At 43.2% G+C, this 27,943-nt stretch overlaps 1 long non-coding RNA gene across 1 annotated transcript in view; it reads left to right on the top strand.

Moving 5' to 3' along the window:
• Positions 1–18,542, top strand: part of LOC135972768 (uncharacterized) — a 30,437-nt gene extending 11,895 nt beyond the window's left edge. The window contains exons 2-3 of the long non-coding RNA XR_010589273.1: positions 4,706–8,144; positions 9,020–18,542. This is a non-coding gene — a long non-coding RNA (uncharacterized LOC135972768). The remainder of the gene's footprint in view (positions 1–4,705; positions 8,145–9,019) is intronic.
• Positions 18,543–27,943: the final 9,401 nt, after the last annotated feature.

The raw sequence follows: 27,943 nt of genomic DNA, 5'->3' as shown, positions 1-27,943 counted from the left end.
GGACACCGTCTCAGCGAGAGGCCTTGGCCGGTGTCGGCGAACCCATTCCTTCCCCCCTCAGGGGAGGATCGGTGTAAACTGCTCCAGTACGATAGCTTCTGCCACTTGAGTGCCAACTTCTTGGATTCCCACCACCTCCAGCAGTAATCCCGGAGTTGCTGAACCACTGCCTTAGGTCATGCTCCTGGGGAATACCTCTCCCATCGAAATCGCTGATGGAATGTTTCGGGGCTAACCCTGGTTTGGTCTAAGATGGCAGCCTTCACTTTGGCGTAGTCAAGGGCTTCTGTAGGGTCTAAGTTCTGGTAGGCAGTCTGTGTGGGTCCAGTTAGCTATGGGGCCACTAGAGTAGCCCAGTGTTCTGGAGGCCAGCGGGCCGCCGTGGCAACCCGTTCGAACATGACCAAGGAGGCCTCAGGGTCATCCCCGGGTCCCATTTTGGCCAGCCTGACCAGTAACCCAGTAAGGGTGTTCTCCAAGTCTTGGCTCACCCCGACAGGTCTGGGTGGTCCCTGTGGCTGCAGGAGTGCCACCATCTGCTGAACTAGCCATTCTTGCTGGGATTGGTGTGGTGCGGCTAGCTCCCTAATTAGCTGCTGCTGCTCTTGGTGTTGGGACATTTGTTGTTGTTGTTGGGCGGCCATTTGCTGTAGTAGCTGGGCTTGTTGTTGCTGGGTAGCCTGCTGCTGTTGGCTTTCTAGCATCCATTTTAATATCTTGTCTATGACCGTGTTGTCCGTGGGATTCTCACATGTAGCTCTCCTCAGATTAGTCTTCTTATCAGGACCTGACCGCTGCCCACATTCTCCACCATGTGTGACAGGCGGGGCCTTGCTGGTCGGGCTGGGGCACCCCCGTCAGTCCAGTATGGGGGTGGCCCGCTCCACCACTCGGTCGTCAGAATTCCCCGCTAAGCGGGTGATTTCTGCTAAGTGTGACCCGGCCCCTGGACAGGGTCACCTAAACGGGTAATCTGTGTATTCTGAGTGGCAAAACCACCAAACCATCTGTGGCCCCACAGCCTCCTGGTGGGGCAGGCAATAGTTATTAGCAGCAATCAGGCTACAGCCCCAGGGCAAGGTGAGGTAAGTGACAGTCTGTAGATCTGCAGCCCCCTGGCCAGGACAAAGAACAAGCGGGCTGCAGCCCCTGGATGGAGCAAAATAAACAAGCAGCCTATAGCCCTGCAGCCTCCTGACTGGGGCAGCAAACAATCAAACAGTCTGGGGAATTAGCCCCATGGTTAGGGCGAAGCAGCAAATAGGCTGCAGCCACTGGGCGGGGCGGGGCAAGGCAAGCGAACAATCAGTCTATAGGCCTCACGTCTCTCTGGGATGGGGTGTAGTTCAGGCAAAGCTTCCTCAGCAGATGGCAGCTCGGCTTCCATGACGGTCTCCGCAGCCAGCGGGTAGTCCAGGTCCCCAGGCTTTACTGCCAGGGGTACTGCAGATACCTCTGCAGGAGCCAGCAGTGTGCTCCCTTCCTCCTTCATCCTCCTCCCACCCCTCCCCAGCCCCGACTGGCCTGGGCTGCCTCCTTTTATCTGAGTTCTCCAGTTGGAGCATGTGCAGCAGGGAAGAGGGGGTGTGGCCTCCTGGGCCCACAATGTTTGTTCCGCCCCTAGTAGCCCAGTGCAGGGCTGGTACATTCTGTCACATGCTGCTTGGAATTAGCATTGAACAATAATGATTTGATTTCTGGAAGGAGTTACATGCGTAGCATCCAAAAAGATGGCAGCATTAGTACAGTCTTGGAATACAGTCCCGTTGGAAGATCATTGCAGGGGCAGTCAGGGGCTACTGGAGATTCAGGGAGACAGTGAGGAGTGGGAAGGTACTCAGCTGAACGGAACAAAATGATTGTGTTTGTTTGCAGATCAGTCCTTGCTTTTTCAGAGGTAGTTCTCATCCATGATTAAGCTCAGTTGTTACTCTATGGGTAACTTTGCAATCAGATTTAATTCTGCTATGTCACTTTGTTGATGACATCTGAAATGCTCCATCTTGAAATAGAGTTGGATTATGCCTCATAACATTCCTGTGAGTTTTTGTTTGTCTATTTATAAAAAGGATGTCATGATCAGAGCACGGGTGGTCAGACCTAGTGGTCAGAACAGGGGGTCAGGAATCAGGCCGGGTCAGATACCAGGAGGTCAGAGTGTGAGGCAGATCAGAGGGCAAAACCAAGAGTCAGATGTCAGGAGGTAGGCAGGGTCATGACACCAGGAGATCAGCAGCAGACAGTAGGATCAGGTATTGCAAGGGAAGCAGGCCTAGGCAGAGAGAACCCAGTTGCATTGACAACTTCCTGTTCCTGTGCTGGATTTAAATAGAAGCTGCGAACCAATCAGGACCCCCAGCATTCTGCAAGTCGGATTCCAGGACTGGAGTCCTGTGTCAGACTTCAGCTCCTGTTCTGGCAACTGTAAGCCGGTCACTGGCTTGGCAGGTTGGAACTTACTAGTGCTGAAGAGCCTTGGGGACCAGTGTTCAAGACCTGAGGTTCCTTACATCACCCCCTCTGCAAGCGGTGCCCTCAGGGTGACATGGAGCCAGGTTTTTCAGGGTGATTCCTCTGGAATGCTTGTGGCAGGGCATGTATCTTTTCCACAGGTACCCAAGTGCACTCCTCAGGACCATACCTCTCCCAGTCAACAAGATACCAGAGCCTGCCACGTTTATGTTTAGAATCCAGGATTTTGTGAATCACCTGGTCCTGTACCTGTACTGGTGCAGGAGGTCTCTGGGTCCTGTGAGGAAAAGGGTTTTCTGTGTAGGGTTTCAAAAGTTATACATGAAACCCTAGGTGAATCTTCAGAGAGCTGATCATTGTGCTGGAGACATCAGCTTCTACAATGAAGGCTTGTGTGACAACTGGATGAGATAGTATGGGTGCTGTAGTAAAGATGATTTCAGCTGATTGAAGGCATGCTGGGCCTTAGGAGACCAATGGAACTGGGCATTTTTCCAGAGGAGAGCAGTGAGGGGGATCAATTTGTTTTGAAAAATATCAGGATAAATAGTTGATAATAATTGGTGAACCCCAGGAGGCATTGCAGGACGTGTACTGTGTGTGGAGTCAGCCAATCTTGGATAGCATGGAGCTTGCATGGGTCGATTTGGATCCCTTTTGGGGATAAGATGAAGCCCAAGAACTCTGTGGAGGTCTGATCGAAGGCGCACTTCTCAAGTTTGGCATAAAGGCCACACTGCTGTAAGCGTTCCAGGACTGTGCGAGACATGAGTGGTATGCTGTTTCGGGCAGCCAGAGCAGATCAGTATGTCATCTAGGTAGACTATTATGTACTGGTCCAATGTGTCTTGGACCACATGATTTATAAAATGTTTGAAGGTGACTGGAGCATTGGTCAACCTGAAAGACATTACGAGATATTCATAGTGGCCATACCGGGTTTGGAAGGCGGTCTTCCACTCATCCCCCTCCCTGAATCGCACGAGGTTGTATGCCCCCAGAGGGCCAACTTAGTAAACATAAGGCACCCCCCACACTATCCAGCAACTCAGGAAATAGGGGTAGTGCATAATGATTGCTGATATTGATTACTGTGCACTGAGTCAGATAAATGTAAAGTCAGAGATCGTCTTTCTTCTTGACAAAAAGTACTGGTGCGGCAGCCAGTGAGGTTGATACACCCTCAAGCCAGGTTCTCCTGAAGGTACTCAGAGTGCTCTCAGCTCAGGTTCTGACATTACATAAATTCATCTGAACGGTATTTTTGCTCCTGGCTGCAGCTCAATTGGGTAGTCATAGGCCCCATGCAGAGGTAGAGTTTCCTTATTTCTTTTCAAAAACATCAGTGTAGTCTTGGTATTTTGAGTGAAGTTCAGTTGTTGCTTCAGTGAAAGGTTCTGCCTGGATAGCCACCCCCATCTGAGCCACTCGAGGTTCAGATGCTGGGACTGGAGCTACTGGTCCCCAACAGTACTGTCTACAAAACTGTGATAGAAAACAGACTTCCTGTGCTTGTAACCAGATGAGCAGATTGTGGAGGGACAGCCAGGAGATACCAAGGATCAGGGGAAAACATGGAGAATGGATCACACCAACGTGTAATATTTCTCAGTACCTTTCAATCACAGCCTCCAGGGAAGTTGTTTTCTCTGTGGCTGGACCAGAAGATAAAGGGGGAACTGTCAATAGTCTCTATAAGGTCTGGAGTGGCCTTGCATTGTAGGGGAATCTGCAGGATCTGGGCTGCTGCTGCATCAATGAAGCAGTCAGCTGCTCCTGAGTTGATGAGGGCTGGTAGGACAGGATTTTGCAGGGACACCCCAAGTATGTGCAACTGGACTGGCACATGCAAGTGGGGAGCTCTTGGGCAGGGTTCCAGGTGTGTTCCAGACAAGACTGAAGTGTGGGGGAGCTCTTGTCCCTGATTCCTTAGCATTCGTATGAGGCAGACAGAGATAAAGTGAGCTGACTCATCACAGTAGAAGCAGAGATGGTGCTGGTGTTATCGTTCCTTTTCTACAGAGGTGAGCCATTGACAGCCCACATCCACCTGCATTGGCTCAATGGGAGGTAGTTGTGAAAAGGTACCTGGATTGGAGTATTGCAAGAACCCCATTTTTTCCTCCCTTTGTTTCTGTAACCGATTGTCTATATGGATGACGAGATCTATGAGGGCATCCAGACTCATGGGCGTCTCTACCTGGGTTAATTCATCTTTAATTTCTTCTTGCAGGCCCCATGGGAACTGGCACATGTGTCACCTTGTTCCTGTCTGTATCAGTGATGAGGCAGCAGAATTGTGCAGCATAGGAGGCTATGGTGCCCTGCCCCCGTAAGAGCTTCCTTAGGACAGCCTCTGACATTTGAACTTGGTGCAGAACATCAAATAATACCAACATGCCTTGGATGAAGACCTCCCAGGTCGACAGTACCGGACTGTGACACTCCAAGCAGGGGAAGGCCAAGTCTAATGCAGCAGACTGATAACTGGGCTCACCTTTGCATGATCAGTAGTATAGGACTGAGGGTGCATTGTGAACAAGAGGTGGCACCATAGGCACCGACTCCGTGGGCGCTCTGGGGCTGGAGGAACCACAGAAAAAAAATAGTGAGTGCTCAGCACCCACCAACAGCCCCGCTGATCAGCGCCTCCCCTTTCCCTCCCCCAGTCCTCCTGCCCACCGGTGGGCCCCGCTGATCAGTGCCTCCCCCTCCCTCCCAGTGCCTACCGCCCGCTGCGACCAGCTGTTCAGTGGTATGAAGGAGGCGCTGGAGGACAGGAAGAGGCAGGGGAAAGGGTGGAATGGGGCAGGGCAAGGGTGGGAGTTTAGGGGAAGGGGTCTAGTGGGCGCAGGGCCTGGGGAGGAGTGGGGTTCCAGCACCTCCCGGGAACTGCGGAAGTCAGCACCTCTGGGTGGCACTGGTTTGTAAAACCTTAGAGTCGCTGGTGATTGCTATCAAACCATTCCGGCAGATGTACTGGGGAACAGGGCTGCACGAACTGTGTCTGGAGTGTGTTGTTTTCAGCAAGCAATGGTGTGACTTGCTCCTGAGGTCAGCTGGATGACCCAGGCCTGCAGGACTTGGCTGTCTGCCTGAAGGTGGATAGCCCATTCATATGTGCCTGGTGCTCCTGAAGGGTTAGCCAGGTCCATTCTATTGGCACTGGGCCTATTTCTGTGGCCTACATGGTCCATGCAAGTTGTCATGATAGGGACATAGGCAGTGGTCATGGGGTGGGAGTCAGGCCGGGTCAGGTACCAGGAGGCCAGAGTCTGAGGGAGGTCAGATGGCAAAATCAAGAGTCAGGAGGCAGGCAGGGTCAGAATACCAGGACACTAGGAGCAGGTATTACAGGGGAAGCAGACTGCCTGAGCAGGGAGAACCCACTTGCATGGACACTTCCTGTTCCTGTGCTGGGTTTAAATAGGAGCTGTGAATCAGTCAGGACCCCAACATCCCAACAGTCAGATTCTGAGATTGGAGTCCTCTGTGAGCTCCTATTCTGGCAACTGTTAGCACGTCACTGGGTAGCAGGTTGGAATTTACTAGAGCTGAGGCGCCCTGGGGACTATGGTTCAGGACCTGTGGGCCCTGACACAGGACAATGGACACAGAGAATATTAAGCAACTCCCGCAATGTCAACAGTGATGTCTGTGGCAGCACACAAATTAGAACACAAGGTCTCCTGCCTTTAGGGTTGCTAATTTTGGTTGGACATATTCCTGGAGGTTTCATCACACAACATAATCTTTAATTAAAGGTTAATCTTTAATTCCCGGAGACCCCAGGACAATCCTGCAGGGTTGGCAACCCTACCTGCCTTAATATACTCACTGAACCATAAGACTTCCCTTTGAAGCTTCCTTCATTACTGTTACTCTTATGGCTTTTACTGTTATGGCAGCATGTAACAGTTTGTTCACTCATTTGGGTGCACCAACAGCTAGAAATCATGACACTTAGCACAACAGACTAAGACAGAACAGACTTTACCGGTGATATGCGCCACTTCTAAATAAAACTTAATCACAGCTGACAATGAGCATTTCTTAAGAGCTAACTGCTTATATATTGAGATGAATGGAAATTATAGCACTCTCTACAACAGTGCCTTCTAGTGACTTCCAGTAATGCTTCAACCCTGTAATTTGCCACCGATTTTGGTAGTCACCAATGGGGCAGCAGTCTCAGGCACAAGACTGGCCATCAGGGAGAAGAAAAAGCTTCTCTTCCTCCCTTCAAACAGTACTAGAGAACCACAAAAGCAAACATTAGCCGGACTGCAAGGTGAGGAAATGTTTCTCTCTGCCCCAACAAAAGCCTTAGGTGAAAGAAGGGGAAGTCAACAGCCCCAGTTGATATCTCAGTTAATCCATCCAGCCATCAATAAACCTATAGTTCAGAGAGCTACTGGAAATGAATTCTTTTTTGTTTCATCAATACAGTATTCATGTGTATGAATGAGATTTTCCTGCATTTGGAAATTACCTTTAAATTTATACCAAACATTTGGAGCAAGAGTATTTGGCATTTTTGGGAACCAGTGTAACTTTGTTGTCATTGCCTATGCCCTAAAACATCTTGTTAAATCTATACAGTTATTTAAAACGACATTTATAGGGTTTGTTAAACCTCAAACCTCTCTGGTTTCTCTTATCTCTAGTGCTCTGCGGAATTATTTACTTTGGCAGATTCTCTTCACTAAATAGGACCATGTTCATAAACATGTTCTATCACTAAGTTGTCCTTAGGCTTCAGCAGTCTCTTTGGGCATAGCAGCTCCTATGAGCTACTACATGACATTTTAGGATATGGAAACATACAATACAAAAGCACGAAGCCCCTAATCTACTAATGCCTCCTGCAGTAGAAAACATTTGATCATATGAGATGCATTCACTTAGCCATACCGTGTGTCAGAAAAATAATTCATGTCATCACTGTATAAGTAAAAATAAATAAGGCTCAGGCCAAGTTCAACCGGTTAAAGTTACAGATTAGGTAGCATACTGCCTAGGCAAAAGACATTTCACAATGAAGGACAAAATACTCAAGACAGAACTCAGATTTGTATGTCTCTGACTGCCTATTAAATGCATCACTTAAGACCTCAATAAATCATCAAGTCCAACCTCCTGCACTGTGGCAGGACCAAGTAAATCTAGACCCTGACAGGTGTTTTGTCCAACTTGTTTTTAAAAGCTTCCAATGATGGGTACTCCACAACCTCCCTTGGAAGCCTACTCCAGAGCTTAACTACCCTTATAGTTAGAAAGTTTTTCCTAATATCAAATCTAAATCTCCCTTGCTGCAGATTAAGCCAATTACTGCTTGTGCTACCTTCAGTGGAGATGAAGAACAATTGATCACCGTCACTTTTATAACAGTCCTTAACATACTGGAAGACTGTATGTTAAGGGCTGTTATAAAAGTCACCCCTGAGGCTTCTTTTCTCAAGACTAAACATGCCCAGTTTTAACCTCTCTCATAGGTCAGGTTTTCCAAACCTTTTATAATTTTTGTTGCTCTCCTGGACTTTTTCCAATTTGTCCACAGCTGTCCTAAATTTGGTACCCAGAATTGGACACAGTACTCCAGCTGAGAACTTAAAAGTGCTCCATGGGAACCAGAATAAACTTCAACATCCCACTATGGCTCTGATACCAAGGTATTAAACATATGAATCTCTTTAAGAATGTGTGTGTAGTCCTGACTTCAATGAGACTGAAGCATGTGTGTAAGGTTAAGTACCTTGCTGAATGGGGGCCTATTCAGGTAAACCTGAATATCATAGTGTTAGTATTTTTGTTAATGTTTTTAGTTTGAGAACCCCTGGACCTATGTTCCCAAGCTGCATGTATATCCTAGTTAATTATACCACTGGGACAACAGCCAATGAACATGGGATGTTACACGTAAGCAGTGTTTTTGCTGCATGTAAATCATTAGATGATTTTTGGGTCATTGGGTTCTGCAAATACCTTTATTTCTGGCTGTAGTAAGCAGCGGCGGCTCTATGTTTCTTGCCGCCCCAAGCACGGCAGTCAGGCGGCCTTTGGCGGCATGCCTGCGGGCAGTCCACGGTCACGTGGATTCGGCGGCGTTTCTGTGGGTGATCTGCTGGTCCCGTGGCTTCAGCGTACTCACCACCGAATTGCCGCCGAAACCGCGGGACTGGCAGACCTCCCGCAGGCATGCCGCCGAAGGCTGCCTGACTGCTGCCCTCACAGCAACCGGTATGCCGCCCCCTGCAGCTTGCCGCCCCAGGCACGCGCTTGCTGCGCTGGTGCCTGGAGCCACCCCTGGTAGTAAGTATGTTGCCACCATAGAATGGACTATTATATGGTTTGCCATGTTTCTCACTTAGTTGAAAGCAGAACGTCTTCCCCATTCCTTCCTCAGACCTGGCTAGTTTTATGTGCAGTAAGTGCTACAGTTTGTGCCCATCTCCTTCTTGTGTGCTATACTTGCTCAGTGGCACTGTGGCCTCAAAGTCACATTCTAACTCATGTATCACACAATGAACATTCTGTGTTTTCACAGCTTCCAGTTATAGAGCCACAACTAAAACCCTTTAGCCACATGAAGGACATTTTCAGAATACCAAATGTGCAGTCGGCGACAGACCAGACAAAATGGTAAGATACAGGATATTACTGGTTAAGAGGAAAGAAGGGAGATGTTGGTGAAAGAAGATTCTTGGCTTTTCAGAGCTATGTTAAATACATGTTAATTTGCGGCAAGAAGAAAAGGTAACATTTTTAGAAGCCTGAGTTCCTTGGCTTCCCTAAGTCCCTAAAATTTTTTCCTATAAAAATCTTTTTACTTAAGTTGTAATCTCCCATCAGGTGAAGAAATTAGGATAAAAAAGTAGTTTGTCATTTCTATCTCCTATTATATATTATTCCTTTTCGGAACAAGAACAACAAAATATTTTAAAATAAATTGACCCCAAGCTTGCAAATAGAACCTTGCAGGCAGAACCTTGTGTTCATACAGAACCCAAATTTATTTCAATGGGACTCTGGGGGCATAGGCATGTTCCAAGATAAATCATACTGGAAGGTCTCAACCTATGTTTGCAATTCTTTGGGCTATTTTAGAGCTGGCCCTTTAATTTGCAAGTGTCAGAGCTCAGAAACAGCCAGTATCCAGCCCTACATCCTACTAGTGCTTCTCTGAGGCTAATATCTTGTTTGCTAGAATCTCAATTTTTATTATAAAAAAAGTCTCTAGTTGGTATGTTTGTGCAGAAAACTTCAAAAGTGTGAAATAAGTGTAAACAATACAGAGATGAGTCTGCAGGGAACCTGGAATAACAGCAATGAGAGGTGAGAACTACTTATTCATCTCAGGGAGGGGTTAACTCAGCTACCCAGTGGATGGCACTGTACCTATTAGCAGGAACTACTTCATTCCTCCTCATGTAAGAAAGGAGAGGGAAGGTTACAGATCCACACAATTTACTGCAGATGACATCTAGGAGATACCACCACTTACTTTTTTACCCCGATCAAGAAGGAGCAAAGTCCAAGAAACCTAGCAGAGCCCACGGGCATACTGAAGCCAGCTCAGAAAAGCACCACCTTCTTTTTTTTAACTTCAGCCTGACCTTTGGGGGCCCTTCAACCTGAGGGTCCCTTTGACTGCACAATTTTGGGTGTCTTGGGCATAATACAGAATCAGAACAATAGCTCAAACAAAGAGGGATTCAGCTAAAAGGACATTTTTTTCTCTCTCACATCACATCACACACTTATGGGCAAATCCAAGAAAAAAATGGATGAAAAAAGTAAAAATTTACTTCTTAATCAGTTCAACCCATTTCATTGACGAGCACTACACTACTGTACTTTTAGCTAGCAATCAAGGAAGAGTTTCATATTGTGGGGAAAAAGTGAGTCAATTCTATTATTTGATTAAAATACATATTACATTTAATAATACCCAGGAAGAGGCAATTGAAAATTAGGGCATTAGAAATTTTCTGTTTAAACTTCAGTTGTTTGCTAACATTTGCAGGGCTAAAAATATATATTGACTCTTAATAGTTAACTTGAGTTTATACATCAGAAAGAAATGAAAAAAGTCTATTAAAGGTCAGTTAAAATTTAACATATTGCTTTTTACTACACGATTGCAATCTCTGAATAAAGAGTAAAGTAGGAGTTGTCAGTGTAACTAACCTGATTTGAGAATGGCAACCTTTGAAAAATTGCCAATATAAATGGTCTTGTCTGATAAAAGTCTGCCTTGATCATGATGAAATATCTTGGGAAATTGCTTGGATCTGATTCACAAACCATTTTTGCCTTCTTTGAGCACGTGTTGGGCTAAAAATAAAAATCCAAACAAGGTTAGCTAAAAAGTTAACATGTCTATTGAAATAAGTCACAGACTTCAAATATTTTCATAACTACATTTTCCATGTTTTAGTTAAAGAAGTTTACTCCAGTATTAAGTTCATTACTAATTGTCTATGTGAAGTGTATAAAAACAGGGAGCTCAGAATGGCTCTGAATAATTGGTAACAGAATATTTGCTTAGTAAGTCTTCACTTACTGCTGAAAACATTTTTTGGATCATTACTTCAAGTATCTTATGAGCACATTTTGTACTATAGACATAAAAATAGCTTGGAAATTTAATTAGACTGGTTTACTGGGATTGGAAAATAACTAATTTTCACTTCATACATATTTACCAGAAAAAGTAGATACTTTCAAATGTATTTACAAATTTGATTCAGAAAAAGATCTCCATGAAAACAAAAATGCAACCATTTCTGAACGACCATACTAACTTTTCTTATTGTTTAGCTTCTTTGTTTTATTTACCATATTAAGCGGTTCTTACTCTGACAGGCTATGACATTCCCTTTCTCAAAAACCAAAAAGTAGAGCAGTAAAATATTCGGTATAGCCCCAATTCAGCAAGCACTTAAGCATGTGCTTAACTTTAAGTACATGTTGAAGGGCTTTACTGAATCGGGGCCTAATGGGTACCTTTCTTTAGGGATGAGAGGAAGAAAATAAGACTCTACAGTGGTGATAGTTACCTGCCCAGGTTTCAAAGCCACATATAACCAAGTTACTGGAAATTTACACAGTTTCCGTGTCAGTTTATGGATTTTTGGATCCCATATTTTTCTTTCCATCCTTTGGCTATACAGAGAAAGGGTTAAACAAACATTGTTCTTTGTCTAGAACAATGTTTTCTGATCTTTGGAAAGCTACATGCCCTTCCTCCACCCCTCTTTTCAGGAGAATGAGACTAATTGCATTCCTCTTTTTTTTCTTTTTTACTGAAAGCTGAGATACTGCAGAACAATGTAGAGAGCTGCCTGCACCCCTTTCGCTAGCCTTTTGAATCCCACTAGTGGGTGCTGTGCACATTTTGGGAAACACTGCTGTAGGGTATCTGCTCAAAAATGCAACCCCCAGTTGGGGTTTTGATCTACTGCCAATGCTTTACCAGAGTATTTGTAGCCATTTTCAATATGAACCTTCTCTTTATCCATATGCTTCTTTTACATGGGCACTGTTTCTCCTATGATTCTATTAGTGAAGTCTTATCACTTCCACTCTTTTAGGTCTGATTATCACAATATTTCAAAGACATTTGACTGAAATGCTTTTCTATCATTAGAGGCTGGAGACTAGGGGTAGGGATCACAGAATCAAAAGCATGTTTCTTTCTTTACTTTATAAGCTGCCAACAGAACTAAAGGAGAGTCTGTAACAGGGTGTAGGAAATCATATAGGGCAACAGAGTATACCCTGGTGGAAAATGCTACTTCACTGCATAAAGTTAGCTCACATGAGACAAATGGAAGGAAGCAGCTGGCAGAAAGTGTACTTTTGCTCCAAAATGTCTTTTGTTGCTTTCTTTGCACAAAAGGACTCGATTAATTCCAAGTTAATAGGATGAAATTCACTCCAGTGTAGAGGATCTGTGCAGTGCTCTGCACCACTTCAACACCACTTAGGCTAGGTCTACACTACCCGCCTGAATCGGCGGGTAGAAATCGACCTCTCGGGGATCGATTTATCGCGTCCCATTGGGACGCGACAATCGATCCCCGAATCGACGCTCTTACTCCACCAGCGGAGGTGGGAGTAAGCGCCGTCGACAGGAAGCCGCAGAAGTCGATTTTGCCGCCGTCCTCACAGCGGGGTAAGTCGGCTGCGATACGTCGAATTCAGCTACGCTATTCACGTAGCTGAATTTGCGTATCTTAAATCGACTCCCCCCTTTGAAGTTGGGTTTAAGTAATGCATAGGGCTCTCTGCACTGCAGTGAATTTCAGCCATAGTTCTTAATTTGTAGAGCACATTGGGGCACACAAAGCAAACTATTGAAGAATCTGTGAAATGTTCTAACTGTCCAAAGTGTGGTAGCAAACAGGTAAGTTCAGCTGCTTCTAGCAAGTTCTGTAGTGTGTATAAACTCTGATTTTGTAATAGAAAATGCACGGAGTTGAGTGAAGGCATGTGAGAATGTGGTGTCTGATGAGTGGTAAGCCTTTGTTGTAGCTTCTGCAGCACACATGCTATTTTAAGCAGGAAACAGTGATCACTTTTGAGGGTTCCAGCACATTTCCAGTTATATTAGAAGCACTGTTATATAGTCAAGGAATGCTGTGTGGTATGTGGTCAACACACAAGCTACAATAAAACACTACATTATCTTTATATAGTTTGAATTTTAGTCAACTTCCTTTTAGCTTCTGTCACTGATTCCCTCTTATAACATATTAAGTTCTCCCCTATTCAGCACTGCAATGGCTTGTTGCAATGGCTTGTTTCAAATATGAGTTCCATATTTCAGCACATTTTCCCACATACCATTATAGGTTACCATAGATATACTATTGTGCTGTGGGGAATGAAATGGAAATGCACTGACTTTTAATGAAAAATAAAAAGTTAAGATAGTCAAAATCCAAGGTTTTCTTTCAAGCATTCAAACTTGTTTAAATGCAAGCTTACAGAAAATGAAACTATAAGATGGCCTTCCTTTTGTCACATCATCTGTCAACCAAGGGCTGTGGTAAAATATTGGGAACATTTGTTAATGGCAGCCCTATTGTCAGCTAATTCTTAGAAGGGTTTATTTTTTTTTTCAAATCTCAGTGGACATATTTTAGAAATTAAAAATATTACATGCAGTCATTTTGCAACTGTTCTCAAACATTTATAAAAACTGACCAAGCAATGCTTATAACATTCACCACCTTCACAATATCAGAATAAGACACATTCAGAATAATTTAATTAATTAATTAGTTTCTGCTATTTTACTTTAGCAGATGGTAAATGTGAAGGTTAATGCTTTCCTAAATGCTAGCACCCAAACTTACATGTACAATGAAGCAGAAGAAAACAGTTAGTAGAGCGCTCATTTGTGAACCCTCACTCAAATATTATCAACCAATATTTACATTACAGTGGCACACCCTGTTAGATTAGGTGCTATGCAGAGCACCTCCCTAGCAAACACCAGGATTTGTATTTTGTATCAGTGTAAATGTTCCAGATATAGAACATAGACTATATGGGGCCTGATCCAACTCACAGGGATGTCAATGAGAATCTCTCCATTGGCTTTAATGGGAGTTGGATCAGGGCTTTAGAATCTATTGAATAAAAGGAACAGAAGCAGCCGTTAGCAACTCAATAGCAAATGCCTTTGAAATTCTTCTAGGAGTGCTAGGAGTGAGAAAACCGAGCAAATTGCTTTTGGTTTGATGGCTGAGATCATCTCCTTGTCTTGTTGATAGCATATTTGTACAGCTGTGACCCAGGGCGTCCTTCAGTGCCCACTGGCAGAGAGCACCTCATCCTGTAACTCACATCGGCCTGACACACTCCTTGCCCTAACATACTCCTGTCATAATCTGCATCTAAAAGGTGTCATGTAATGTATCATCTGCAAATCAGTAACATCCTGGGCATTAATGTTATTGTGTGATGTATGTACGGGCGGTATATAAAGAATTCTAGATGTGTGTTGGAAGTATGTTCTTAGAAGGTGTTGTGCAAGAAGTGCATAAGTCCAGTCTGTCCTAGACATAGCAATGTTGTATGGCCTGTTTTCCTGAGTCTCCAGTGTAAATTGGGCCAGGTAATACCTCAGAGAATAATGAAAAGTGCATCTACATAGAAAGGGTAAACAAAGTCAGTAAGCTAAACGAGTGGTGGAGGGAAGACTGCTTAATGATCATACTGGAGGATGGAGCCTGCATCCCCAGGAAGCTTTCCTGCTCTTGAAACAGAGACAGTAGACTTTGGGAACTACAAACAGAAGCAGAAAACCATTTTGGCATTGATCTCCTGGGGGACACAAGAGGCCAACTCATGGGGTTGAAGTCTCTGGGAACTGACTATAGGTGAGGAGCCTGCTTAGACAAAGATTGTAACTTGCTGAAGTTAAGTTTTAGTCACTAGACGTGGGTTTGGTTTAGGTTTACTTGTAACCATGCCTGTGTCATGAGCTCTAATTTACTATTACTAAAATGTCTGTTAATAAACTTACTCTTGTTTTATTACAAAATCATCTCAGAGCTTTGTATTAAACTGAAGGGTGAAATCCTCAGCTACGAGTCTGCTGCGTGTTCTGTCTCTCTGGAGGCAGCAAACTTAATAACTTCTGTGAGTATCCAGTGAAAGGGACTGGATCCTGCAGGGGTGAGGGAGGAGAGGGGGAAACTCAAGATCAGAAGCGTAACCAGGCTGGTAGAAACCAGAGTGAGGCCATTGTGCTGTGGCAGGCTGCTAGTGTCAGGGTTCTGAGCCAAATTTGCACAGCACAGAAGCACCCAGGGTTACAGAACAGGTGGTGACAGAACCCCTTATCTGGGTGATCCCCAAAGGATCACAACAGGATACTAGCTCAGAAAATACAGACACACAAAAATCACAAAAAACATAATTAGTTTGTACACATGGAATATCAATGGGAGCTGGTCACAAGTCTATAGCTTTCTTAAAATGCATATAGCTCCTTGATTTAGAATAAAGTGGCATTCACCAGGGGTGCAAATCGCCCCGTTCAGAAAGCCAGCACAAAGCCTATGCACTACTTACATTCCACTTAATCCCTGTTTAGAGGCAGCACTGCCCAGTGGATAGTGAACTGGCCGAGGAGTAAAGGGACCTGGGTTCTACTCCTGGTTCTGCTACTGATTCACTAAGTGACCTGGGGCAAGGCACTTCACCTCTCTGTGCAGCTGCTTCCCCACAGCCAAGTGTCTGTCTTTTCTATTTAGACTCTGACTCTTTGGGGCAGGGACTGTCACTAATCATGTTTGTACAGCACCTAGCGCAATGAAGCCCAAATTTCAGTTAGGGTCTCTGGGTACTATTGTAGTACAAATAAACAGCAACATTGGCAAGTTTTCCTTGGTCAAAACGTTGCTATTCCTGCCAGCCAGTCACTGTGTTAACTATCTGTATTTTCTGGTGCAGTTTTAGTTCTTTTTAGGAAATTAAATACTTCCTAAGTCTTCTGTCCTGCCATCCTTGTGAGTCCACATGGGCAATTTCAGGTTGACTGATAACTCTAATGGCAGTAGAAGTTTGAACTTACTGGACCTCTGCAGCGTTACTATATGGACGGTTTGGCCTCTGGAATGTCAGCCTACATGCTCTACACAGACCTTCTCCTCAGGAAGCAGAGGGTTCTTCAGAGAAGTACTGATACACAGCCGAACAGAACTTCTCTCCATCAAGTACAAAGAGTCTGGTGGAATATATCAAACAAAGAACTGCATTGGCATGCAGACCCAACCTTTGCTTGTTCTGTAAACCAAAATGATGCAAAGTAATGATGACTGACTAGTTTCTTATTTCCATTCTTGAGACTGTAATTTCTTTGCACTTATCCTGGATTCTTCACCAATATCTTATTTTACTCTTGCTTCCTGAACAATATTTCTTGAATTTTACAGAGGATTGAGTGAACTTCAGGTTAAACAGAGAATATGCAAGAGGAGAGCTGAAATAAGAGAAGTTGTTTCAATATTTAAAAAAGTGCTTCCAAAACAATAACATTCTCAGTTAACTTCAATAAAGTGTGAGAAAAAACAACGTGTGCATCCTATTTTTGAATAATTCCACAATCGTTCATAAACCTGATATAAAAAAACCCAAATACCATGCATATGCAATACAGTTTGTCTTATGCAATGGGATATGTCCAATTCCTGGTATATTACTATGGTCCAATCCAAAGCAAATTTTAATCAATAAGAGTCTTTCCAGTAATTTCATCAGGCATTGGATGAGGCCAATACTGATCTTACCGGGAAGAGAAGAATAACTGAATCCACTATTACAGGCAGAACTAATTGGTGGCATATGTTAACATTTCCAGCATTGTCCATACAGCTCCTTAGTTTTGTTCCCACGTGCGTCTGCCAGCTTTTCCTCCTCCACACCACACCACATTGTACCAACCACAGAAAGAACCACCACTGTATTTTTACTTTTTATTATTTTGGAAGTACAAAAGTATAGTATTATGTTCCAAAGTACATATATCATTGCAGTATGTTGAGAACTGAAAATCCTCAGAAGTTGCACATGATTAAATAGTCACACATCACTTTGTAAATTGATTAATTTCTGCTTAAAGAGATGCTAGTAATACAGGTGCATACAGAGCAGGCTCAAGAATTACTTTGCTAATGCAGTGCTAATAGAGTATGTCCCTGAGAGAACATCCTCCAGTGGGGAGATTTGAACTCCCTTCTATATAAACAATGTGCACATTGGGGCAAAGATTTATTCTTCATTCAGTGGTGCCTACTTACTATCTCAGAACAAACTTATGAGCCAAATTTGAACCAAATGCTAGGGAAGCAGGATGAGTGAAAGTATATTTTGTCCTATCAATGGGTGAAAAAAGGGGTGATTTAGTATATTTACTAATTAAACATCACTCTTTGTTGCTGATATTAAATTTTAACAGCAGACTACAGCCTTAGGTTTAGCACACCTTTCATGTAAACAGAAAAGGCTATGTTCTATTTTAAAAGCGGGACCGATGCCCAGAATCACAAGGCTTGTCATTTCCTAAACTATAAAAATGTAATTGGGAGTGGGCTGAGCTAGCTCCAGTGAGATGCGAAACAACCATATAGAGACAAAGAAAACCTATTGTAATCACTAATGGAGAGTTAGAGTTATGTTTGCAAGAAGACTATTAACTGAGCCAACAGAAGTTGGCAGCTACGTATGTGTAGTTATTTTTCAAAGGAAGGACCTAGAAAAAGCTGGAATCTATTTATTCTGGCTTCCAGAAATTTTTGCTGTGGCTAAGTACATAGCTATTTCAGTTCCAGCCACAAACCAAGAATTATCTTCATTGTTCTCTATACTATATCATCCATTCCAGATCTCTGTCTCTGAACCAGTAATTTTTTTGAAGCAAGATTTAAGTTCCAGTAATGTTTTCTGATTGTTCAGCAATCAGTAGTGCACTTTCCACTATCTAAGTGCTCCTATGGCTCCCACCACCTGAATTCCTCCTGAGTATTTATAGATTTATCCTCACAACAACTCTCTGAGGAAAGTATTATCCCCCTTTTACAGATGGGAATCTGAAGCACAGAAAGATTGACTAATGTGCCCAACATACCTTAACCACAAACCATCCTTCCTTCTCACCACTGTTCAGATCATCAGCAATCTCCAGAGACACAAAATATAGAAGGATGACGAAAGAAAAATTAAAATTATAAACATTTTGTTATGCAAAAGTCTTACAGAAAACAATAAAGAAAGAAGCCAATAGGATTCCATAGAGATTAAATAGAGCCCTGTAAAACTTACTATAACCCCCCACTGAATTTAATCAAGAATGATATCTGCTCAATAGAACTGTTAATACAGAATTGTATGCTTGACATAGAATTCTATAGCTGGGTTGAAAAATTTCACAGAAAGATTATTTTGCATTACATTATATCAGAGCTTTTTCATAGAATTAGGTGGGAAGGAATACCCCCGCTTCACCACCAGTGCCATCAAACATATTCACATGGAACATAGTAAATGCACTTAAAAAGGGATTGCAAAGTGGTACTAAAAAGGTCATTGCTATGTGGTCCTATATTTTTAGATTTTCACCTGTTAAATACACTCAAAATAACTTTGTAACAATAATTTGATAAAAAATATGCCATATAACATGAATGCATATAAAGAGCTATTATACTCTTTATAATCATGGTTTTGTTATGAACACCTGTGTCTTATACAGTGCAGGGATTCAGAATCAAAGATTAAGGTGTAGCTTATAAACACAGAATACAGTGGACGTTTTAGATGTGTAAGGAACCTAGGATCAGGCCCAAAATATCACTTGACCTTATATCCTACCATGTGAGAGACGCATGAGTTCTAAATGAAGGCCAAACAGGTGTCTTGTAATGCCAAATACCTTTAGGAAATTTGTATCGTACCTAATGTACAAACATTAAGATACTCAATATCTCTAACATCTCAGATAACAAACTATCTGCTTTGGAGTGAGCCACACTAGTTTAAAAAAGTTTTGATATATTAATGGAATCAGGTGGCTGAATCATGCAGGCATGCCCATGAAATTCCCAGTGGAGTCCTGTTGATGTCACCCTAAAAGCCCTTTAGTCTCATACTAATTGTGTGTCAAGACCAAAGCAATTGAGAAATTGTAATTCTTCTTCAGAAAGGCACTCTGTAGAAATGGTACCACACAGTCCCATGTTGATGTTTTCTTAGTGACCTCCTTACAAATGGGCTCAGTTTACAATTAAAGTTGGTCCACCCCTGCTCTAAGGTTTAGGCCATTTTAGAGAGAAGGAAGCAGAAGGTAAGTGAGTTATGCAGGGCCACACACAAATCTTTAGGAAAACTAGGAATAGAACTCAGGAGCTCCTTACTCAAAGTTCCATACTCCCTCAATGAGCAAGATTGTTATCCCTTATGCCCATTGGTGAGCAAGTACTTGCAGGAGTCATCTCAGAGTTCAGTGGGACTATTGTTAGCAACTGTTAGTGGTATAAGGGGTTCTCACTGTGAGACATCTTGAAATAAGAAAAATTCTTAGGGTGGCAGAGTATTGACATCTGTCTCTCAGACACATACTCCGCTGCTTTATGATACTGATTAGATACATCCTGCTGAGTTCAGGCCACAGTGCTCACTGTAGAGGGATGGTGGGGGTTGCTGGGTCCAGGGAGGGGAATGGTGGAGTGAAAATCTGTTATACCAGATTGCCCATTGGCATAAGGTCACCTGTGTCAGGGACCTGACTGCAGTGCTCCTCAGTAGCTCTAATTTATGCTGGAGCCATGCAGCATAGCATCAGGGAGCTGTGACCAGCTCCATAAAGCTCCATTATCTGCACCTTAGGTGGGGTGGAGAATTTAGCCTTCAGTGTTTTGTCCTTTCAGTTTTCAAAAGTAAAAAAGACTACAAGAAGCTGAGGACTTTAATTATTTCAGTTGGGAAACTGGTATTTCTCAGTTAATGCAAAGGTAGGACATTCTTGAAGTAGTTACTGTACTGCAGAATCCACCCTACAATAGATCGACTACTTGTAAATTGCTACAGCGATGGAGAAATCTTCACCATGCATTTGCATTATCTGGAGAATATAACCCCCTCTCCCACCTATCTTAATTGAATCTCCTTTAATCTGACCCAGGTTTCTGATTAGAAAGTTTTGGAGTGGGGAGATGCTAACCTGTATACAAAGTGTTCGTATAAACAAATTCAATATAATTTAGCAGTAACTATAAATTTAAATTAAGCATTTGTAAAAGAGCCTCAATAGTTTTAAGAACAAAGACTTTAACTTCAATCTATTTATTATGAAGTTCAGATCCACCTTTGCTGCAAGGGGCAGGAGGTGACTCTTTCAAAACATATTAAATATCTGCAGAATAGGCTGAAGACATCAGTCTAGAAAGATTAATTCAGGAGGTTCCCAAACTGTGGTCCATAGCACATTTGCAAGTGATCTGTGCCGCTATAGCTGTAACAAGGTGCCAGACCCATACCTGTGTTCCAGTTCTAAAAGTACATCACTTTCCAGATATGATTTGTCTACAAAGCAATTTCTGTAATTGCCTAGGGATGTTATTTGATTGCAAATGGGAAGGGCAGTGCTATGCCTGATTATGAATGGGAGGAAAGTTTTCCATGGGCCAATCTGTTTAGAATGATATGGTCCACTGTATAAAAACTTTTGAGAACACCTGTCTCATCTGGTAAATATCTAATGTTTAAAGAGCAATGGACAGCATAATTGCTTGAAATGAAATCAAAGCTGAAGTTGTCAGCTCTGCTGAACGAAAGGTAACCTTCATGCTCTTGGAAAAAAGCAGAAATGTCTAACAATTATTAAGTGCTCTAACTTTTTTTTCATAGTAATCAAATAAATAGGACGGACATATATTACTAAAAATACTTATCCAAGGCCAGCCAGCCATCTTGACTCAGCACTAGCTCATTAATATTTAGATTACAGTCAAATCTCAGCATAGATGGTCAAGAGGCCAAATATGAAATCACAGCAGTGAGTTCTGGGCCTCAATATACACTTTAAGAAAGAAAACTGTGCACATTTGTTTATATACATGTGTTGGGTGGAGAAATGCTGCTCATAGTCACATATTGACACACAACAAAGTAACAAGAAGCACTCAGTGTACACAATACGGTTCAGGCATAGTAACATTAAGCGCTCAGTACAGTATTTTGAGAGCTATGGTAGTTCTTAAAACAATTTAAAAAAGTGGGTAAGTATCATTACCATTTTACCACTGGGGAACTTGAGAAATAGAGACATTAAGACCTACATTTGCAAAAGCACTCACCAATTTTGGGTGCTGCAGTTTCTGGGTGCCCAGTTTAACCTGCCTAACCACTGACTCTTGATGATGCTTTCCTGAGAATGTCTGAGCTTGCCCTGCTGATGTCATAAATTAACCCCCAGTTGGGTCTCCTGGAGTTTAGGCTTGAGAGAATTTATAGGAAAATTGACTGTGACTAATTTTCTGAAATTCTTGGATGAATGCTGAAATCCCAGAGGAGCATCTAGGGGAAGGGAAGCAAACTGCCAAGTGCTTCCTTTGGTGCCATGAGAAAAACTCTGGGTCTAGGTTGACTTTTCTAGTGTGGAGCCACCAACTTCACACTGACATGGTGAAAAGGCCAGCCCTAGTCCCAGAACTTCTAATTCATTGGGGGTGGCAGAGAAGGGAGCTGGTCCCTCCATCCCAGAGACCCAGTTGCCTAGAGCAGTGCCTAGAGCAACCTTTCCAGACTACGGTACCTCTACCTGGAGTCTGATTTGTCTTGGTACCCCAAGTTTCACCTCACTTAAAAACTACTTGCTTACAAAACCAGACATAAAAAATACAAATGTGTCACAGCACACTATTACTTACTTTCTTATAAATTGCTTACAGTACTTTCTCATTTTGTCTGTATGAAATTTTAATTTGTACTGACTTCACTATGCTTTATCTGTAACCTGTTGTAAAACTAGGCAAATGTCTAGATGAGTTGATGTACCTCCTAGAAGATCTCTGTGTACCCCCAGGGGTATGCGTACCCTTGGTTGAGAACCAGTGGCCTAAAGAACGAGGAGAAAATCCCACTCCTGGCACCCTGCCGTTGGCTCACTTTCCATTAGAAGAGAACAATGTCACTCCAGAGCAAGAGCTCAGCTCTGCCCAAATTGGGAAGGGAATTGGTTGCCAGCTGCCTGGTCAGTTCTGGACTAACTAGAGAAGACTGCAGGCTTGGATAGAGAGTACACCATGCTATTTCTGCTGCTGGGAGCAGGCCCAAATACACCCTGAACTTTGTGCTAAAAGGCTGATCCCAGAGCAAGCCGGGGACTCAGCCACAGCCAGTTGCAGAAGCCCTGACCAGCATGGTGACTACTGGGATAGATGTTTGGGGATACAGCAGGGACTGGGATTCACCACTCTGAGCTCTCACCATACCCAAACCTGAGTGATCACTGCAAACTGTTTTGGGACAGAGAGGGGAACTGGGGGACTGGTTGGAGTCTATTGGGTAAGATATTAGTACTTTGTGTAATTAAGCATGCCGGACTCAGTACATTGTATAATTATGGGATGGTAGGTATGACACCCCATAGGAGACTCTGAATGGTCCCTTTTACTAACTGAGGTTTTGGCCCTGCCAATCTAAAGTCATTAACATTATATCTGAGTGCAGTATTTGTTTATGGTGTTAATTCCTGCCTCCCCAGAAGTTGGGCTTTGGGAGGCAAGTGTGGTTCTCCACCTTCAAGCATAACTTGGAATTTGGGGTCCACTCAATTAACCAGGGTACCCACACCACACTAGTAATGACTTTAGACTATTAGTCACTCTGCTGGCACCTGCTCCTATATTTGCACTTCAGATAATTCACCAATGATCTGTAGGAGAGCTTTCCCTTTTAAGAGAAGATGTGGGAAGTCTGATTTGTCCTGTTTGGTTACTGAGAGGAAGCACTTATTTTCAGCTAGTTCTTAAAGGTTTGTTTCAAGGTTCCATAAAACACCTACTCTCCCCAAGAAACAGACAAGTAGTTGTGTCTAAGAGTCCCAGGTCTAAGGCACGGTACCATTTTGTAAATCACATTAACCACCATGAATATGCAAAAACTTTGAGGAAAAACCATGACTGTGTCAAATGCAAACCGAGCTCTCCATGAGATAGAAATCCAACAACTTTTAGTTTCCTGGAGAGATGCCTTAGGGAAATAGCTAAACAACAACAGGAGGAGGTCTTGAAAAGCAAAGGGCATGTTAAGCTGCGTGGAAGTAATTTTAGGCTGTAAAAATAATTATCTATTTCTTTGTGCCTAGGGTCAGAAGGAGATACATCACCTTCCTATGGGATTTTTTTATAGCAGAAAACTTAAGAAGCAATGTAGAGCTCAACTTTGTTCTTTAGGAAATGTGTGAAACTTGGAGAAGGACATAGGGAAGCTGAATTTAGCATCAGGTGATGCTGAACTTTAGTCACAATCTTATCAAGTCTGCTAGAATAAGAAGGGTCTTAATCCTGATGACTGGCCTCATGGAAATATACCTTGGAGATGGGAGCCTCAGGAATAGCTCTTGCTAGGGCTACCACCCTAGAATTTTCTCTCTAAAACATCTCAGGTCATAAGGACTGAAGTGTCTGATTTGTTGAGCTTCACCCTTAGATCAGCTATAAAAGGAACCAAAAGTCACGTACAAGCTGTTATTTAGTTGAACAGCTGAGGAAAGATTTTTCTCTTTGAGTCTAAAAGACTAGTTGGATTTGGACTCTACAGTACCCCTTTGGTCACCCTTGGTCATCTTGGTGTGGTCACATGAGGCTAAGGGTGGGTGGATTGGGAAGAGTTGATTTCATGCTTAGCTGCTACTTATGTCCTTTGCTACTTACGCTGCTTCAGGAAGCCCAATAACTAATAGCTCTTCCCACATAACCTCTTTTATATGGCTGTGGGTTAGGAGCTGGCACTGGCCTTTGAGGGAAACTTCCATGGGGGAGAATACCAGGTGGGAATATCGTCTCTGGAAATAGGTTTCAAGAAAAAGCCTTATGTGGCATCTTCACCTGTCCCAGCTATACCTCAGATCTGAAGTATCTGATCCATAGCTGGATTGGTTGGTGTCATCTGACATGCAACCCTCAAGTCTCTGCCAGTCAGGGGTGGGCTGCTAGCCCTGGCAGAGAGGGTAGTCCAGTTGGTTTTGAGTGAGATCGGATTCACAAAATGGACACCGTGACAGTGTACCCCATAAAGTTTCATGGAAATATGCTTATGAATGTATATACATAACTGAAATATGTTTTATGCTACATATGCCATGTAACATATCTATGTAAAGGTTATGATCTACTGAATACATTCCTCCTATTTGTATGCATGTGTCATTTTTGTACTTGAAGTTAGGAATAGTGGCTGTATATTTGCTTGATTTCTAAGTAGCCTTTGTAAAGCATTTGGTCAGGTTCTTGAGAAAGGAATGTGCAAATTAAGTGCCCAATCAAGAAGCACTTAAGGGACAATGGATCTTGGGAGGCTCCACTCCACATAAGAAGTCTACATGAGGACGTTCAAGGTAGCAGGTAAGCAATGGCTGCTGCCTGTAAAAACTGAGTCATGCATGGACATGTGACTTGCCCATGTTACTCCAAAACTCCATCTTGGAGCTGGACTTTGCATAGGGGAGATGAGGGGGTCTCCACCCCAAGAGAAAGTCTATTTAAGCCTGTGGGAGACCCTTCCATTTGGTCTTCAGCTGGCTAAAGAGATAGCCTCTCCACCCCCAAGGATACCTGAAAGAAACTGGAACAAAGGACAGTAACTACAGGGTGTGTGAGTGATTGCTGGACCCAGACTAGAAGGAGACTAGTCTCTAAAAGGAAGCTTACTGGGTGAGTTTTCTTATATTCAGTTTTCTTAGACATAAGAAAGACATTGCGTGTTCTATTTTATTTTGCTTGGTAATTCACTTTGTTCTGTCTGTTACTACTTGGAACCACTTAAATCCTACTTTCTGTATTTAATAAAATCACCTTTTACTTATTAATTAACCAAGAGTATGTATTAATACCTGGGGGGGAGACAACCAGCTGTGCATATCTATCAGTGTTATAGAGGGCGAAGAATTCATGAGTTTACCCTGTATAAGCGTTATACAGGGTAAAACGGATTTATTTGGGGTTTGGACCCCATTGGGAGTTGGGCATCTGACTGTTAAAGACAGGAACACTTCTGTAAGTTGCTTTCAGTTAAGTCTGCAGCTTTGGGGCACGTGGTTCAGACCCTGGCTCTGTGTTGGAGCAGACTGGCATGTCTGGCTCAACAAGACAGGGTGCTGGAGTCCCAAGCTGGCAGGGAAAGCAGGGGCAGAAGTAGTTTTGGCACATCAGTTGGCAGTTCCCAGGTGGTTTCTGTGATCCAATCCGTCACAGACACAATCTTGGCTTTTTCTTTGGCGTGATGAATGATGAGTCTGACTACGCATTTGTTGCCCAGAATGCTATTGGAGAACTCTGCTGAGCCAGGCAGAGCTGACACAGGATCTATCCTATCAGACATTCACCCAACCTGGAGCTGCTCACCAGAATGTTTCTGCTGATGCACTGGGCCATCTAGGTATAGCAGCCAAGATGAGAGTGGCAGAGCCCATAAGTCCATTTTAGCACTGCACTGAACAAAAATAAAAATGCACTTTGTGGTGTCTGATTGGGACATATAAACAGCTTGGTGTCAATGTATTAATCATAACATTAACTGGAACTTCTGTTATGTTTTAAAAAGAACAGGAGTACTTGTGGCACCCTAGAGACTAACAAATTTATTAGAGCATAAGCTTTCGTGGGCTACAACCCACGAAAGCTTATGCTCTAATAAATTTGTTAGTCTCTAAGGTGCCACAAGTACTCCGGTTTTTTTTGATGATACAGACTAACACGGCTGCTACCCTGAAACCTGTTATGTTTTAGGAATGTATTAGTCATATCTTTAGAAGTATTTAATTTGCTGGTTTTCTTTCTTAGACAATAAAAAGGAGCTTAACGTTGGTTCAAGAACCTATGGGGGCAGACTCAGAATACTTTTGTAGATTAAATCTTTGAGAGATTCTATGAATTTAGGTCCTTTCAATCTTCAGTGGCATCAGGGCTCTAAAATTATGTCGTTAAACTAGTAAAATAGTACTTTACATTAGAACTGTGAGATTAAATTAAAAGTTAAAACTATGGGGCATATCCTCAGGTAGTGTAAACTGGCATAGCTCCACTGCCTGTTCCAATTTAAACCAGCTGAGGATCTGGCTCTTGCTATAAATATAAATAGCCTGCATTTGCCACGGTAGCACAGTGAATCACAATCGGTGAAGCTGACAATATACATGACCTGAGCAAGCTTCCCAAATTCCATGCCAATGTATAAAAGGCATTTGCTGGCTTAAACAAGGACTAAATAGTTTAGAAGATACTTGATGAACACCCACCAAGACAGAAGTGTTTAATGGACAATAGAATGCTATTTCAGACTAAATGAGAGATAATTTTCACAGACCCCTTCACAGAAGTGGAACACCACGGTCCAGCTTCACTAGGCCCAAAGATAGAGCAAGTGCTGCATAGATGCTCTGAACAAGTAATATTTACTGACAGTAAAATGAAGCTCTAACTTTTCAACCAGTACTTTCCCACATTCTTCTCATACCACCCCTCTGAACTTTGTAGAGATTCTGTCCACAGAGTGTAAGCTGTTTTTCACTAACAACCAAAAAATATGACAAAGTACTTGGTTCAGAAGTTAAACCTTAGACATAATTGAGAACTATGATACCATAACTACACTGTGTATCTTGAAAAGTGACCTTCATTTAGAAATGTAAGGGGCCGGCAGCCATCTTTCCACCCTACTGATAATCTGCTGGTAGGATCCAATCCTCGCAAAAGCAAGGATCTCCATCTCACTTTTGACCCTTGTGTGGAAGAGACACTTAAGGCATAATTTCACCATAATTCACTAGTTGTCTAGTTAGAGTCAACTAATGTAAAGTACAGATATATAAATGCAAGATCTAGCACACCAGAACATGATGTTTGTTTATGACACTCCCAGGACAACTGTGGGTCCACATACGGGACTGAATCAATGATGAAGCTTTTAAAAAAGGTTACTTCTCAGCAACCAGAGCTCTCTAGATGTCCTCTCTCTGCTGATCCTACCACAATGATCACGAGCTGTATGAGCGCCTATTCAAACAGCTGGCTACAAGAGAGGCATGTGGCTGTTTGGCGTGGCAAGCCTGGGAGGGAGGGAGGAGAAGCGGAGCTGAGCGGTGTGCTCGTGGGAGGAGGAGGAGGCAGCGGCGGAGCCGAGGTGAGCTGGGGCGGGGAGTGGTTCCTCTGCGCCTCCCCTTACTTGCTGCGGCCCCCACACCCCAGCTCACCTCCACTCTGCCTCCGCCTCCTCCCAGGAGCATGCGGCAGCTCCGCTTCTCCTCCCTCCCTCCCAGGCTTGCCGTGCCAAACAGCTGATTGGCGCAGCAAGCCTGGGAGGGAGGGGGGAGAATGGCGGCGGAATGGAGGTGAGCTGGGGTGGGGGGGCCCCGGGGAGGGCCGCAGCAAGTAACGTGGGTGCAGAGGAACCGCTTGCGGTAACACAAATTCAGATATAACAAGGTAAAGCAGCCCTGTCCCCCGGAGCGCTGCTTTATTGCGTTATATCCGAATTCGCGTTATATAGGACCGCATTATGTCGGGGTAGAGGTGCAGTCAGTTTATAGATGAGCAAAGTAACCAATCTTAACTAAATCATATGAAATTGAAGAAAATATTTAAAATCAGTTACTTAGTCTTGAGACATGCCCACTACAAATATTAATTTTAAATCCAATTAAATCACAGTATTTCTCCACTTACCAATGTTTAGC

The sequence above is a fragment of the Chrysemys picta genome, chromosome 7 (genome assembly GCF_011386835.1).
Source record: "Chrysemys picta bellii isolate R12L10 chromosome 7, ASM1138683v2, whole genome shotgun sequence".
In the NCBI taxonomy this organism is placed as follows: Eukaryota; Metazoa; Chordata; order Testudines; family Emydidae; genus Chrysemys; species Chrysemys picta.
Note: the sequence above shows the minus strand (reverse complement) of the source record. Positions and strands in the feature narration are given on the sequence as shown.